This window comes from Stylophora pistillata, chromosome 3 (assembly GCF_964205215.1).
Source record: "Stylophora pistillata chromosome 3, jaStyPist1.2, whole genome shotgun sequence".
NCBI classification, from domain to species: Eukaryota; Metazoa; Cnidaria; class Anthozoa; order Scleractinia; family Pocilloporidae; genus Stylophora; species Stylophora pistillata.
Window position 1 is genome coordinate 15,632,734 of NC_142521.1, and position 17,715 is coordinate 15,650,448.

A 17,715-nucleotide genomic window follows, 5' to 3' on the forward strand; every position below is an offset into this window, starting at 1 on the left:
TTTCTTTGTCTCACGCTCTTGACAAGACGAAAAACATCTTTCTAAGAGATATAGAATATGGAAGTGCAACCAGATTCTTGAATGCTTAGCATACCCTAACAAAGTTAAGAGTTGCATATTTTGAACCATACGGCTGTTCAATTACTGTTAGCCAGGCAAATTGAAATTAGTGCAAAGGAGTGTCAATCACTTGCTCTCAACCGATCAGATACAAGACCATTATCATGCGTTCACTGTCTTCAGTGGCTCCCTGAAATGTATAATACGACTTGATTGGCCATTGTGATTACTTTTATTTGCGATTTAGAACACGTAAACGTAAGCGCCTTAATGGGTCGTTTTATCTAATTTTTTTCAGATACAATGAAATATATGAAGTTCATATATTTTGAACTGCGGTATTAGATACATATGATTTACGATCCTCGCAGTAGATAGCGCTATTTAAGCAATAGCGAAAATCAGACCTGAAAAAAATCAGGCCTGTACGGGATTAGAACCACTGACCTCTGCGATACTAGTGCAGCGCTCTACCAATTGAGCTAACAAGCCAACTGGGAGCAGGCCGTTAAGTTGATTCGTAATAAACCCGTGAAAGTGATAAATCAGATACAATGAAATATATGAAGTTCATATATTTTGAACTGCGGTATTAGATACATATGATATACGATCCTCGCAGTAGATAGCGCTATTTAAGCAATAGCGAAAATCAGACCTGAAAAAAATCGGGCCTGTACGAGATTCGAACCACTGACCTCTGCGATACTAGTGCAGCGCTCTACCAACTTCACGGCCTGCTCCCAGTTGGCTTGTTAGCTCAATTGGTAGAGCGCTGCACTAGTATCGCAGAGGTCAGTGGTTCGAATCCCGTACAGGCCTGATTTTTTTCAGGTCTGATTTTCGCTATTGCTTAAATAGCGCTATCTACTGCGAGGATCGTACATCATATCTATCTAATACCGCAGTTCAAAATATATGAACTTCATATATTTCATTGTATCTGATTTATCACTTTCACTGGTTTATTACGAATCAACTTAACGGCCTGCTCCCAGTTGGCTTGTTAGCTCAATTGGTAGAGCGCTGCACTAGTATCGCAGAGGTCAGTGGTTCGATTCCCGTACAAGCCTGAATTTTTTTTCAGGTCTGATTTTCGCTATTGCTTAAATAGCGCTATCTACTGCGAGGATCGTACATCATATGTATCTAATTTTTTTTGTTTTGATTGTCTTCTTCCGCTTTTTGCGACTTCGTAAGCAAATTTTCAGTGCACGGGAAGAACAAACTTTTTAAAGCTAACAAATCCCTAGATATCCTTAGAACGCTGCGTAAAGAGGGTACAATCGATCAGAAATACACCATCTCTTTAATATAATAGTTCTATCTAATATCAATTACGCATTATCTGTTTACGCCGCGTCCGAGTCCGATCTTACACCTGTACAATGTTTCTTATACCGCTGTTTTAAACGAAATACACGTCTAAGCCTGTAAGGGTTAATGATCTCGTAGAGAGGGAAGACCGTAAAATTTTAAAAAAAGTTTCTAATGCTAAAGGACATCCACTTTTACCCATTATGCCTCGTGTTAAACCGTCCAGTCACAATCTTACCAAAGGACCTTGTTCTAAGCCTAAGATTAACACTATACATTTGAAAAACTCCTTTATTTACCTCTTAGTTTTAAAATATGAATTACTTATGTAATATACTAGATTTTTAATTCTTACTTTTTGCCTTTTTAAAATTTCTTATAGTTATTTGTAACAAAAGTTATGTATTTTTATCTTTTAGGGAATAAAGACTTTATTATTATTATTATTAATTTGAACGCTCGGGCAGCCAATCAGAACACAGGATTCGCTTCATCTAGCCCGCGTGTGCTGCTAGCTAAGTAATAATAATAATAATAATGATAATTCATGACACCACTCGCAGCGCCCGTGAGCAAGATGAAGCGAATCCCATGTTCTCATTGGCTACCCGAGCGGGCGAGAAGGGCCCATCTTGCCCGCTCGGGATTGCCCGCATTGATCCCGCGCAAGAAAAAAATAGAATTAGAACTACGTTCGTAATTCTTGGACAATTTCGACGATGGAAGCGCAAAAAGCGGCAGAAGATAGTCAAAACAAAGAAAACAGAAACGATTCTCGTGAGTTTGTTGTGCTACAAATACAGTTGATTTTTTCCCGGCTCTCAAAGCAAACAAGTCATTCTAATTCTTATTAAATTAAAGCGAAATCTTTTTCCAATATAATAAATCCTTTATAAACCAAGCTTGTTTGGTCAAGATGGCTAGATATTAGCCTCGTTCTTTTTTCGCATTTTTATGGACCTCGACTTCGTCTCGGTCCATAAAAATGCAAAAATCGAAGTCGGCCAATCATTATCCAGCCATCTTGACCTCACTTTTGATTAATAACGCATATACATCACATATAATCTTAATGAACAGTCAAATATGTGAGAGCGGTGTAGACTAATTATGATTAAGTTGTGAAGTCTTTGAATCTTCATGGGGGCTTCGATAGAAGAGAGCGAAATCTTACACTGTAATTTATGATAAGTTTCTTTTTGGAACAATCAGTTTCAGTTAAGCTTTAATTGTTATACAGTAGACACTATAACTTTAGCAACAGCTCTAGTGAGCGCCAATGCCTCGTTTCTTGTCTTCGGCAAAACAAACCGATTTCAGCAGACTCAATTTTATTAAGTAGGTCTCCAAACCTTTTGATTGAGTAGTTTTCAAATAACTCAGGCGACTAGAAAAGCTGCGAAAGAACGCAAATTTTTATCTTTGTGAAGGCTGATACCTTTTTGATTAAACGTTCGAACAAAAACAGAAAGGAATTGTGCGATTTAAAAATGTCCAGAACAGATATATTACAAGGTATCACATGACTGGAGTGACTTAACACAAAACTGCCACGCTGTCTTAAATTCAGCGGCTGCAGCATACAGTAGATTGTTTAACGAGCCTTGTTGAATAATTATCTATAATTAATATACAATTCCCCTCTCTTTTTTCCTTAGAAATCGAAGGTCGATTTTCTGGGACTAAAAGCAATACTGCGTCGAAAATGAGGTATTCTGGCGCAGGTTGAAATATCTCAACACCAAGGGTTTTCTTTCTTTCTCCTTCTTCGTTGATTTTCCCCAAACACTTGTGGAGGTCAGTCTTTGCTCTGCGACCCGTTTAATTTTAGGGAAACGAAGATAAAAGGAGCAACTGACTCCATAAACCAGCCAAATGGATGTCTTTCATGATGTACATGCGACTAAAAGTTTGCCTGCATAAGCGACGCGACTCGAGCTGCATACAGATGACGGTTATTTTCATAAAGCTCATACAGCTGCATACAGATGATGGTTATTTCTTAAAGCTCATAACTTTTATATTCTTTATGCAGAGAGAAGCGACCGGTTTTAAAAGTGATTTTTGTCGTTGCCATATGCTTTCAGATTCTTTTGAAACAGAAACCATTGGAAGTCATCGGTTTGTTGAGGGAAAAACGACTTAAAAACGTTTTTTAGAATCTAGTTTTTTCATGCCAGTGTTTACATAGAATATTTTAGGTGACTTGATGTGACTTTCGCATTTTGTACAAATTAGTAACGGTGAGAAATTCTACTTTATATTTAAGAAATCATCCTTTTCGAGAACAGTTCGCTCAAGTGAAATGAAGTTTAGTTCCTCTTTCTAAAAATTTCTAAACCAGCTAAATTGTTCGATTAATCTCTAATTCCACCTGTTTGAGTAACAAAGATGCAAAGATCGGTTTTCGATTTTCTTTTTTTAAACCAAATATTCACACAAGGATGACTCAGTAGATGCTTCACCGCAACCAAAAAAAACTACCTTGAAAGCCTTTCCTTCGTTACTTAATGTCTATTTTTCCCTAGGGGACTTATCATGGATAAGTTCGACAGTCACGAGCAAAGCGTTACTAAACTCATAGCATCGACTTGTTTTCAAGGACTATTTGATGAAAGCTTTACAAACGGCACACTCCAGTCTATCATTGCATAAAACCTCGCCACTGCCGAACGTCCCGCAACATCTTGGTAAGTACAGCCTGAAACTGTTGGCTACGCCAGATGATTAAGCATGGGTTTAAGGATGAGCTCATAAACAAAATGGTATATCCCCAAGACATTCTGCTCTCGTCTGCACGTCCCATAAAATCCAACACAATATCCGGGAAGAAACAGATCAACGAGGAAGCCACTAAAATGGCCGAGGTTTTTACGGATTCGCTCTCATATTCGAGACTAGCAGTTTGTAACTGTGTAGTGGGGGAGCCTTCCAATGAAACAATTCTTGCTCTGTGCCTTTTGACCAAACAGAAAAGGCCGACGTAGCCAGCAATCCACGCTAATGTAATTGCCAAATGAAAATACGCCGCGACAAGTTTGCCACTGTCCGTGGCGAAAAACACACCCACCAGGACCGACATTACCCAAACCAGGGTGACTGCGATCGCAACTTGCTGCTTCGACATAAAAAGATACGAAAAAGGGCGGGAAAGTGCTCTCATTCGGTGGATTGTCATGGCCAGTAGATTCATGGTGGAAGCGTGCAGAGTGATAGAAGCGACTATCGTAAAAGCCTTTATAAACGTCGTGCTTGTCTCACCAAAGTTTAGAACAGCGTGCACATATATCGGTTGCGAAATCGCACAGTTCATTAAGTCTGCTGCACAAAGGTTTAAGATCAGAAGATTTAGCCCTTTTTGCAGGTTTCGATCGCTAACGATGACAAAAACAACCACTAAATTCATGATACTTCCAAACGCACTGAATAAAGAATTGACAACCGCAAGTACAATAAGTTTTGCTTCTACCATCTTTGATAACAAAACTTAAAAAGTCCCCTTTGCCTTAAAATCATGTGGTTAAAATTAATGTCGATAATATGAGATGTTGTCGTCTTGAAGCCGCTGGAAAGGGCTACACGTCATTATCACAGTCATAACTGACAATACGGAAAATTCCTAACTGCAGTTTTATAAATATTTCATTAGTCATAAGGTGAAACATATCTAAATTCAGTTTTTATTATTCACAGCAACATCAGGATGCTTACCTTCTCTGCAGTTAGAAAATCTGGCATTGAATGTGGTAAGAAAAAAAAATTTATGATACCGATCTTCAAATTAGAGTTTGACACTTGCTAAATTTTTTTAATCTCAGGGGAAAAGAAGTAAATTGTAATTATTTTTCACTTTTCCTCAGATGCAAATTTTTTGTCGTATATGCCATCTCCAGGTGACACACTGTCACCAGCAAAACAAATAACCTTTATTCAATGTCGTTTCCACTGGTTGGGGAAATTCAAATAAGCTCGAAAAAATTAGCAGCTGCATGCGAATACAGGAAAAATGTATTTGCTATTGGCTTATCTACTTCAACTCACGATAATACATTCAATCCCTTCTTGTCAAGATATGTAAGCAGTCCTTTAGTAAACCGCACATTAAAACTGTCGTAATTTTTTTCTCGGTAAGATAAGAGAAAATTGATCGACAGATTAACATCTTTGGTGCCTTTTTGTAAATGTTCGAATTTAGTGTACTGCAAAAAGGCAGACGGTAAAACATTTTGCTTTTATTGAAGGAAATTACACACTTGACGAATGATAAGTGGTTCGTTTTCGACTCTTAAGTGTTGCGAAGGCAATTTAATTAATTTGATATATCAACAAAGTTGAAATGGTAAATTGGCCACCGTAACGATTACAAAAGCTGACGTTTCGAGCGTTAGCCCTTCGTCGGAGCGAATAGAGGAATTGTGGGTTGTGTGTGCTTTGAAAGGCCCATTTCCAACCGAGATGCCTTGCGCGCCCGGATCATTTTTCATATATGAAAAATACGCTATTTTCCTTGTAGTTGCGGAATCGCTTTGACATCTTCTTCCATCTTACTAATTAGGGCTTTCAAAGTTCCATCTTGAATCATGTGCGAACAACAAACTATCGTAGTATCCATATCAGTAAATAGTTTTTAATTCTCACATGTATGACGGTGAAAAACGTCATTTGAAAAGTTGATGCCGACGAAGAAGCGGTCTAGAGGAAGGCCGAGTCTGCCCGGCTCGGCAAAGGTTATTCGACTTCGAGAGTCTGTGTATGATTTAAGGAGGGCAAGGAAAACAACCATGGGTTTCGGTAACACTACAGACAGCGCTTTTGAAGAAATGTTATTGCATTGTTCCTACGATGTAACTAGAGACTCTGAGGAGATTTTTTCGAGGTGAAAATAATTATTTGACTGATTTTTAGTTGAGATCCTGAAATATGTATGTAAGCGATCTCATTTGTACAAGTCATTATTCTATGATTGAAATGCGTAAAGTAAATCAGTTTTGGCCAATATTGGTTATTTGTTTATATTTTATTTAGTGTTGAAGCCGAACAATTTCCTTCAACATTAGGTAAGCTTTGTACAAGTTTTATACACAGACACGATTTATGATTTTTCAGTCTCAAATATTCAGCTGCAAATTCGTTCACTGTGTTCTTCACCAAATCTTTGTTTTTCTTTTTAATAGTGTTTGTGAATGACTATCAGAGTTCGCCATTTAACAATAGCGCGACTCCAAAACAAAAACAAACGACTGCAAAAAATCTCGGATGGAAATGGGCCTTTAAAGGCAGAATAACGTAGCTCCATTTTCTGCCTTTGAAAGCACACACAACCCACAATTCCTCTATGCGCTCCGACGAAGGACTAACGCTCGAAACGTCAGCTTTTGTAATCGTTACGGTGGTCAATTTACCATTTCAACTTTGTTGATATATCCAAATTATTTCGTTACTCCCACCGACGCAGCCCCAAACAGTTTCTTTCGAAACTATCAGCCTTTGTAACATTGTGGAATGCCTTAAAACCCCATTTTAAATTAAGTGAACCTCTTATCATTTTCAAACATAAAATGAAAGCGTTCCTTTTAAGGAGGCTCGAAAAGGTTTTTTTGACCGTGCGGAGAATGAATTCCAAGATACACGCAAGCAAATTACTCGCGAGAGAAATAAGCGATGGCGCGCGCGATCAGATCCGCGGCCGAGTTGTAAACAAACATGGCCGCCATGAGCGTTTCAAAATTGCGGGGATCCTCTATTGTTTCCAGCGGAAGTGGTTGTTTGAGAAACAAAAATGGAAAGTTTACTTCTTGAAAGTAGGTAGGAAAATGTTTGGATGGCAGGACTTTTGCCGAAAGTGGTCAAAAAAAGTTTATTTAACGAGCTAAAGGAGGATGATGAAGTAGTCAACACCCCATCAATAAAGTCGCGACGAGTGTATTCGGTACGTCTTACTTTGTTCCGCGAAAAATTTAAGTGGATACCTCTGAGTGCTACGATTTGTTTCGTATTGAATTTGATTCCTAATAAAATGAAATGACCGAGAACTTTCCTAAACAACTCACCGGAAGATGAAAAGCAAAATGAAATCATTGTTGGATCCAGGGTGGTAAACATTGACAGTATGTTTTATGAACGGAAATGGAGAAGTGTAAATGTTGCTATAAAAAAAAAAAAAAAAAAAATTTTCAGTAAACAAGAGATCGTAAAAATGTAGATGAGACTTTAATTCTAATTCAACCAGAAACGGTAAAATTAAAATAAAATATTCATCTTAAACTTGTGAGAAAGGTTGTTGATATTTCACTCGATAAACTGTAAATTACAACTACGAAAATGCAAACTCGCATTTTTTAAGAAAGCATTGCAAAATTTGTTTTGTTTTCCATTTAAAACGGAATAATGAAAGTTCACGGCCATGACAGTGGCAAAGAGAAAAAAAGGAAAATGAAGCCAAGGCTTGTTCATACCTCTAGTACCTTGAAAAATATGGAAATTCGCGAAATCTGTGACGACCAACAAATTACTGTTGTATATGAATCCCTGACTTCCGCTTAGTTTGGCGCTCATGACAATCTGGAAGACGTCAAAGCAAATTATTTTAACTCCGAATTTTTTTCACTCCTCCACTTGAAATTGCACGCCAACAGTTATACGGTCAATCATGGTAAATGTGCATCGCCGAATGAGGCCTTCGATCAAGCCATCTTCTCGGAACAACGACAGGATACCATCCAGACGTCCGATGGAAAGCTTCATCTTTCGACAAACATGGTCCAGAAGCTGGCAGAGGCTGGTTTGTCTTAAGTTACACTACAATCTCTGTACGAGAAACTCAACATTAACGGTCTCAATGTTGTACTGGCATTGGCGCCACCTTCAAAATCAACTTGTCATCATATCTCGAATTCCGCAATAGAATTCTCTCCGGAATGTTCTTACATTTCCAACTGTCGTAACGGTAAGCAGTCTGAGTCTCAAATGATGACTTATTTTTCAAGAATGTGTAAAATCACGAAACAATGTGAATCCATCTTCAGGATGTACGATTTTTTCCGCGCTGAGGGCATCCACCGATTAATCGCGCGGACACGAACTCATCCTCGCGAAAATGAGCCTTGGAGTCAGCGGTATCGTTTAAAGCGCGTGACCGGATATAAAAGTGTGAGCTAAAATTGTAAAAACCGGAAATAAAGCTTGCTAAGTTGATGAACTAATATCTCGAAAATTAGTATGGTGACCTACCCTGATTTTTTGTTTACAAATTATTTTCATCATTACGCATTCCCGAAGAAAATGTTTCAAAAATTTATCCACTGGAAAATTTTTTACATTTTAAAACAGCATTTTCCTATATAATTCAAGTTCTACAAGTTAGTTTTTTTTTTTATATCACGTATACAGATAGAGAATGTGATGATGTTAAATAAATTTGAAAAAAAAAAACTAGGTCACCGACTTGGTTTTTGAGATATCCTTCAAAAACTGAATTTTAAAAGGTCTTTTAGCACTACTGTACTGTTGTCATGGCAACAGATGATGCCTGACGAGCCCCCTTAAAAGATTGCTCTAACATAGTGTTAAGCATATGTCAAGTCATTATCCCGATGATAGGTTTGACAGTCCTGATATCTTTTACTGATTGGCACTTGCTATTAATTGTGGAAAACCCTTTCGAGCCTCCTTAAATCAATTTTTAATGTCATAAATTTTATATGCAAATAGTTTCTTAATAGTTTATTGATAATTTTTGAGCATTTTTTAATTATCTCAATCAATTTTTAATGTCATAAATTTTGTATGGAAATAGTTTCTTAATAGTTTATTGACAATTTTTTAGTATTTTTGATTATCTGTATTATTAATATCTGTCTCTGAAAAGCCCCCATGGGGAGTTTACAATAATATTTTTATTGTATTTTGTTGTCACTACTTTTTATTGAAAAAAATAACAACAACAATGACTACTAAACGTTAATAGTTGGTCAAGTTCTTCGATGAAATCTTCTGCACTTGTTGAGATCGACTATCTTATTCAGTTCCCAAAATGTTATGACTGTTGAACTCCAGTAGTAATGAACAGACCAAATCCAGAAAACCAAGTTACTGAAGCTTAGCAACTTTTAAACAGGGATTGTTTCTTTTCTTTCTACTGTGGAGTGGCAGAGTTTTTAAAACCCTCCCACACTGACCTTTTACTTCGAAAGGTAAAAGCACCGCCGTACCTCATGACTCTATAAACAAAGTTAAACAAAAACACTATTTGGAAGATTTTTTAGTGAGAGGAGCCATATTGGTGCTATATGCGCATGCTTCACTTCAAAAAATTTCCTTCAGAGTCGCCTCAACATATCCTTACAGTCGGTTTAGGCATTTGCTCAAGCGCTGCCGACGAGACCACTGCGTAACTTTTGAACTAAGAAAAAGGCGTTTGCTATCAATAATGAACCAAGCTGTACCCCGACGTCTTCCACATCAGCAGATGATCTGAGAAATTGATCCATGGAAGAAGAGTCGGTCGGTTTTGCGTGCAATAAGCACAGATCTGTAACAGCGGTTGCAAAATCTACCCAAAACACAACTTCCACAGGTTTTAGGAGACCTTTTTCTCGAAAACGAAGCTCCCAATATTATCCTAATTCCTTGGCCATTTATTCTACGAGGAGAAATATACTTTCTGGAGATGTGGAACTAAATCCTGGTATGATTAATGGCAATGGCAATGGTACAAAGACAGGAATAAAGCGAAAGCAACAAAATATTAACATCGCACATTTGAATGCTCGCTCGCTGAAGAACAAAGAGCACTACCATCCTGGCAAAAGATTTGGCGAAGGAGCATAAACTGGATATCTTCACCATTTCAGAGTCCTGGTTGATGGACCCCGTCTCCGATTTAGAGGTCGAATTCCCTGGATTTTCCTTGTTTAGATTAGACTGAAACTATAAGATCGGAGGAGGCGTTTGTGCATATGTAAATAACAGCTTTAAATGAGTCAAACTTGCTGAAGTATCATATCGGATACTGGACTGGGGATACAGGAAAGTACAAATCAAGTACAAATCAAGTCATTTATTATCTGTACGGCCAATCGTACCAATGATGTACCCGTCACCTGCTTCGAGACTGACTTCAGCTTCACGCTCACCTCAGCCATGACATTTACATTCCTGTTTTTTGTGGTGCATGACCTAAACCGACGGCAGTATTAGACTTTTACAACTGCTTCGACCTCACACAGGTTATTAACGAACCAACGAGGATAACTCAGAACTACGCGAGTTTACTGGATGTGATACTCACTAACAACAAACATCCTGTCATGGAAGCGAAAGTAGTGGCTCACTCAATGGGGACTTGAAGCAGTCAGGACGGCAACGCCACGGTAGACTTCGATTAAAAAATGAGTTTCTACTTTTAGTTAGAATTTCGAAAATGACTGCATGTGTTTACCGTCTCATAGGGCGCCAGACCTCAAACTCAACATAACGCATAAAAGTAGCGTTGAATTCCAATTGTAAATTAATAGAATTTGCCGCCGCGGTTTCGCTTCGCAGACGACGCAAATTTTGGTGATTTCACGTTGTTGTTTTGCAAAGGACGGCTAAGAAATGTACAAAGTTTTAAAACGCACGTGCTAGGCTGTTGTTCTGCCAATTAGATCTATTGTTTTCCACGTTCTCGTTGCCGTAGCCGTCATGGTTTGCGACCACGAACTTATCATTGCGACTCTAAACCTGAAGAAACCTCGTACCAAGCCTATTTACATTACAACGAGGAGCTTCAAAAATTACGACAAAGTAGCATTTCTTAAGGATATTTCAAATGCCCCCTGGTAACTTATAGGTACTTTTGACGATGTTGAAGACAAATTGAACGCTTTTAATACTTTTTTCAACCAGCATGGGCCCGTAAAAACCGTCAAAGTGAGAACTCACCCCTGTCTATTTATTAATGATAACATTCATGCGTTAATGAGAACCAGAGATCATTGGCAAAAACTAGCAAGGCGAACGAATGATCCCGCCCTCTGGTCGGGCTATAAGAATTTTAGAAACGAAGTGAAACGAGAATTACGACTCGCTCTAGAGACTTTTGTGGAAGACCAAATCAGTCAAAATGCAAATGATACTTACACTATGTGGAAGACCATACGATCGTGCATACCTAAGAAATCAGCGAGCGCAAAAATCTTTTGTAAAGATGTCAAGACTATGGCAAATGAATTCAATCGATTCTTCACTTCTGTTGGAAAAACAACACTTGACAAAATTCAATCACTCGCCGACGAATGTGAAAAAGTTGCGCTCGACCAACTCACATCATACTTGACAGAAAAGCAAAGACTTGCATTCAATCAAAGTGGAAATAAAAAGTGGCACATAACTGAAACTTCATTGGTGTCCTCTACAGATGCATCTTACGAGCGATTGATCAGACTAAAGCTACTGCAGTACTGTATCTAGATGTGAGCAAGGCCTTCGACAGTATCAAACATGAAATCCTATTAAATAAACTCAAGAACATTGGTCTCTCCTCATCTGCGTTAACATGGTTTTGTAGCTACCTATCGCAGATATCTCAGGTAGTTCGCATAAACTCAACGCTGTCAGACGCTCTTCCCACTGTTTGCGGTGTCCTCCTCAAGGCAGCGTACTCGGAGCTCTATTGTTCAGTATCTATGTAAATGAGTTACCAGCAGTCAGTCAGAAATGCTCAACCGAGTGCTATGTTGATGATACTAAACTTCTTTTGTCTTTTAGGGTTGGGGATGCTGACAAAGCAAAGGACATCACCCATAATGATTTACATCTAATCCAAAATTGGTGTTTTGATAATTGTCTTCTGCTCCGTGACCCCGAAAAGACAAAGCTCATGCTCTTTAGTAGCGGCCCGATGAGTCGAAGATTGCCCGATTTTAAGCTTTCGTTGCTCGGAAAGGAACTCACGCCCTCAGAGTCCTTTAAATGCCGTGGGTGGACATTCGATCCTACTTTGTCATTTAACAATCACATCTCAGTGACAGTCTCATCTTGCATGAGTATATTAGCTCAGATCAGTCGGGCAAAGCACGCATTTAACTCCAACCTATCAGTGAGCATCATAAATGCGCTTGTTTTCAGCAAATTATACCAATGCTCTTCAGTTTGGTATAACACCTCTGCCACCAATATGCAAAAACTACAAATTGTTCAGAACTTTCCCAGCTCGGATAGTTAGTGGTGCAAAGAAATTTGAACACATAACTCCATCAATTAAGAAATTGGAGTGGCTCCCCGTAAAAAAGCAGGTTTACTTCCGAGATGCTATTCTCGCAATCAGGTCCATGACGAACCGTACCCCGACCAATCTGATGTCACAGTTTGCCACAAGATGGCAGATATCTGACCGAATAACAAGAAATTCCCAACAACTTAATATTCCTTTATTTAAAACCACTGCTGGTCAGAGATCGTTTCACAATAGGACGGTAAAATTATGGAACTCGCTAGACAGTGATTTGAAACTGTTTTAAGACCTCACTAACTTTAAGAAAACTTTAAAATCAAGGATGTTGAATCGGTTGTTTTAACATGTAGTTTTATATTTTTTACTATACATGTTTATCTTTTATTCTTATTGTCTTGCACTGTTCACTGAAAAACCCTTTTAGGGAGTGTTAAATGAACTTATTACTCTTTCCAGAAGGGAGATCAGTTCATCATCACGTGACACAAGTAGCACGTTAAGTAGAGAAGGGACTATGCAACCACAAGAGGCGAGAACAACGACAAGAAGAAAGGAAAATAGGCACCCAATAGGTACACCAGTCTACAGTGCTCTCTGTTTTTACACTGGGTCTCAAATAATCACTTACGAGGCTCAAGTATCGTCTTACAATGCTCATTTCTCTACGAGTGGACTTTGTTGGGCGCCGATTTTAGTCAAAAGGATCCCTTAAATACAAGGCAAACCCAAAGAGAGTTTGTTTTGCAGAGCTGAAGGTAAGGTAGATAGAAGCAATCGAGGGTGGTGAGACTTATAAAAGGTGGCGTGACTCATGAAACCAGGGGTGCAGCCATGGCATGTCACTAATTCGTCAAAAACTGCTGCTTAAAACCAAAAAAAAAAAAAAAAAAACTAGGCATGGTGTTGAAAGTTCTCCACTGCGTTTGTAACCTCCATGGGGTTCCTATGTTATTTCCTCTAGTTTCCTGTGTTAATTGTACGCATGCGTGGTCTTTGGTCTCTTCACTGCGGCCACGAGGCCATGAGTTTTCTACCTAAATTGTAAGACAGTTTTAACCATTTTCCTATGGTATTTTACAATCTTTGAGTTGGTGAACCGGCCTAATTTGTACTTAAAGGTTTAGTAAGTCGAAGAGTGTTAGTATATAATAAAACAGTGGATAGCGTTGAAGGTGCGCTCTGATTGGCTAGTCAAACTCCGAATATCCTTTGCTATTTACCTCCGAGCAACTCGGGAAAAAAATGGCGTCCCGGTCTGCATCCGTGACAAGCGAAGAAATCACTCAAATTAACGACGGTGGTGTATATTATCTCACGGTTTTAGTATATACTAAGACAACTAGTCACCTCAGTGTCGGTGGTTAGCGGTGGATATTTACCTCGCTCCTTCGCGGCTCGGTAAATATCCACCACTAACCACCTCCACTTCGGTGAATAGTTGTTAATTAATCGTTCAAGCCGCAGTGAAATAACAGCGTTAAGGAAACTCTCTGAGCACTTGAGACGTACTTGTTTACTAAATTTAGTAAATAAAAGATCATTATTTCTATAGATTTATATATATATATTGCTTTAGTTTTAATTTATCTCTTTTAATCATTGCGGATTTTAGCTATGTCTTTAAAAGTATCATATAATAAGATTTGGTTGTAAATTTGTAAATATTCATTAATAATGTTTTTTTTATGATTGTAAAGCGCCTTGAGCAAAGGATATGAGCGCCATATAAATAAAGTTGTTGTTATTGTCATTACTCTGCGGTGTACTGGTTCGGTAATTAATAGCACTGCATCTTTCTGGTTTCTTGCGTTTACTTACGATCCCTACAATATCAGTAGTTTTACATTCAGTCGACCAAGATCTGACCTTGTTACAAGATATTAATTCTATTTATCTGCTATTCGACGGAAATGCTCTCCGAAACTAGGTAAAACCTAGATTGGCATGACTTAATTTGTAGTTGAGATGGGTGTTGCAAGGCCCCTAAAAGGAAGAGATAGAGAGTAAACAGGAAGTTTCGGTCCATTTTATAGCACAAGACAGCGTAGCAGTAGACAGAGTCAGCTTAGATAGCGAAGTTAGTTAAGTGTGGGATTTAGATAGTCTGGGAAGAAAGATAAACGATGAGGTGCACGAAACACTCAAGGACGACATAGAATTTAGAAACGGGAGGTATTCAGTTAAGTTGCCTTGAAAACAAGATCACGACAGTCTACTGAGCAATGTACCTAAACCAAGAACTTAATACATGAAACGGACTTTTAAGTACACAAGTATCACCTTTTCTAAGAATATCCAAAACTCTGATTCTGTGTCAAGCTTTAAAAGACAAATTAGCGAAATATTATTGTAATCATTTAATCATTTACTTTACCATTACTTGTGTCAAGTTTTAAAAGGCAAATCAGCGCAATGTTATTGTAACCATTTAATTGTCTTAATTTCATAGCTTTGAGGTGTTCATAATTTATGTTTATATTTATTGTTGTAAATTGTACATTATTAAAATCTGGATCATTGGATAATGCGATTAAAGAATTTTTATTGGCTTAGCCATTATGGTATATGAACCAATATACCATAATCTACAAATATGGTAAGCGTACACGTCAGCTTAAAATTAAAAGGGAGCTAAAATTTTAATAAAATTTCATAATTTAATTTAACGTTTTTAATAAAACAATTAGTCCACCCGTGCTTGTTGGATGAGATGATCATAGCGCCTCGTTGGCTATCTATCATCTCACATCCAACGCGCGCTCGTGGAATAATTGTTCATTATTTTTCTATTGTATTTATTTATGTCAGGGACACCTGAGAGAACAGACTGCTGAATGGTGTTCCCTGGTTAAATAAAGCTCAATATTATTATTACGGCAATAAAGGGGCTAAGTTTCCAAAGAAACTGTGGCGCTGCTTCGTTGGGGGTACAATTTCAACTTAGCTGATAAAATCAAATTAAGGCAATAGTCTCTCGCACAAGAAAAGCCAATTAAGAAGGTCGAGAAAGGAACCAGAGGTGTTACAAGAATACGATTCCATCATCCGTGAACAGCTTAGTTCAGGCGTCTTCGTGAGGGTGACGGAATTAGAAGAGTCAGCCACGACCCACGAAGTGGGACTTCCTAAATGATTGCTTGCAAGTTGGGCCATCATGAAACCCCCTTGTTGTTCGATATAAACGCGAGGTTCAGGGGAAATAGGATCGCACTAGTGGGGGATATAGAGAAACACTTCTTGAATATAGAGGTAGACACAAGGGATCGTGACTTTTTGAGGTTTATGTGGGTGGAAGACGTGCGTTACCACAATTTGAGCATTATCGTGCGCAGCTTTTGTCGTTTCATCTTCGGGATGAATGCGACGCCCTTTCTATCAAATGGGATACTAAGACACCATTTACCCACCTTTCCCGAGATAGATCCTGAATTTGGTAAAAAAATGGTGGAGGTTTTCATGTCGACGATTTAGTGTCGGGAGATCGTACGACCGACAAAGCGTTTACCCTGTACTGAAATGCCACAGAAAGAGCCAAGGGGGATTTAAACTACAGAAATGGAAAACCAATGGCCCTGAGTTGGGGGAGAAAATTGGCTCGGGTGAGACCAGTGCGAAAAACGGGATGTAGCCAGACTGAAGGACAGGGATCCCCGAAGTGGAATAAAAGGGGAAAACTAGCGTGGCGGAATCGTGAAAGTGACACAGTCCATTTTAACCTTGCGCATACGGCCAACAAGGCAAGGGGCTTGGAAGCCACAAAACGGAAAGTATTTAGCATATTGGTTGGTCATTAGACCCATTGGGGATAATAAGTCCAATTGCTGTAAGCATGAAAATACCTTTTCTACGGTGGCTCTCAAGGGCCCTCCACCTACAAAAATTTCATGACTTTATCGCGCGATAAGTTTTGCTAAGTCCATTCATTCAAAAAAATTGCAGTCAAAATTATCGCGCGATAGATAAACTTATCGCGCGATAGAACAACTTATCGCGCGATAGAACAACTTATCGCGCGATAGAACAACTTATCGCGCGATAGATAATATTATCGCGCGATAATTTTATTACTAGCTCCCATGGCCCCACGACCATTAGCACGTGGTCACATCCATAGCAAGATGGCGGACCAAGTTTCGAACGTGAGTCATTGTCCAAGAAATAAAGACTTTTATTCTTGATTTTTGAGCAAGAGACGGTAATCTTTGGGTTAAATTAAATTATATTTCTATGCTTTCTACGCCTTATATTCATAAACAATCTTTCACCTTATACACCTAATATAGTTTAAAATCGTATCCCTATACCTTATGTTCATAAACAATCTTTCAAATATAGAGCAATAAAGTCCCTCTCATATCTTTAACCCCACTTACTAAGATAGCATAGAAATATAATTGTCCAAGAAATAAAGACTTTCATTCTAGATTTTTGAGCAAGAGACGGTAATCTTTGGATTAAATTAAATTATATTTCTATGCTATCTTAGTAAGTGGGGTTAAAGATATGAGAGGGACTTTATTGCTCTATATTTGAAAGATTGTTTATGAATACAAGGTGTAGGGATACGTTTTTAAATTATATAAGGTGAAAGATTGTTTATGAATATAAGGCGTAGAGATACCTTTTTAAACTAGCACATGAATTAGAGCCCCCAGATTGCCAAACGATCCGATTGCAGTATTTTTTTTTTTCGTATATGTGCACGATCCTTCGCAGTAAAGCACTATTTAAGCAATAGTGAAAATCAGACCTGAAAAAAATTCAGGCCTGTACGGGATTCGAACCACTGACCTCTGCGATACTAGTGCAGCGCTCTACCAATTGAGCTAACAAGCCAACTGGGAGCAGGCCATCAAATTAATTCGACATAAACCCGTAGATGATAAATCAAACAACAAACATATGAAATACATATATATGAACTGCGGTTATGAAACGTATATGTGCACGATCCTTCGCAGTAAAGCACTATTTAAGCAATAGTGAAAATCAGACCTGAAAAAAATTCAGGCCTGTACGGGATTCGAACCACTGACCTCTGCGATACTAGTGCAGCGCTCTACCAATTGAGCTAACAAGCCAACTGGGAGCAGGCCATCAAATTAATTCGACATAAACCCGTA

The 17,715-nt window shown here is 38.4% G+C and overlaps 1 long non-coding RNA gene across 1 annotated transcript; it reads left to right on the forward strand.

Moving 5' to 3' along the window:
• The first annotated feature begins 5,319 nt into the window (after window positions 1-5,319).
• Window positions 5,320-15,683, forward strand: LOC148734707 (uncharacterized). Its single transcript, XR_015998891.1, has 3 exons — window positions 5,320-6,253; window positions 6,403-6,434; window positions 13,049-15,683. It is a non-coding gene; the product is annotated as an uncharacterized LOC148734707 (long non-coding RNA).
• The last annotated feature ends 2,032 nt before the right edge of the window (window positions 15,684-17,715 follow it).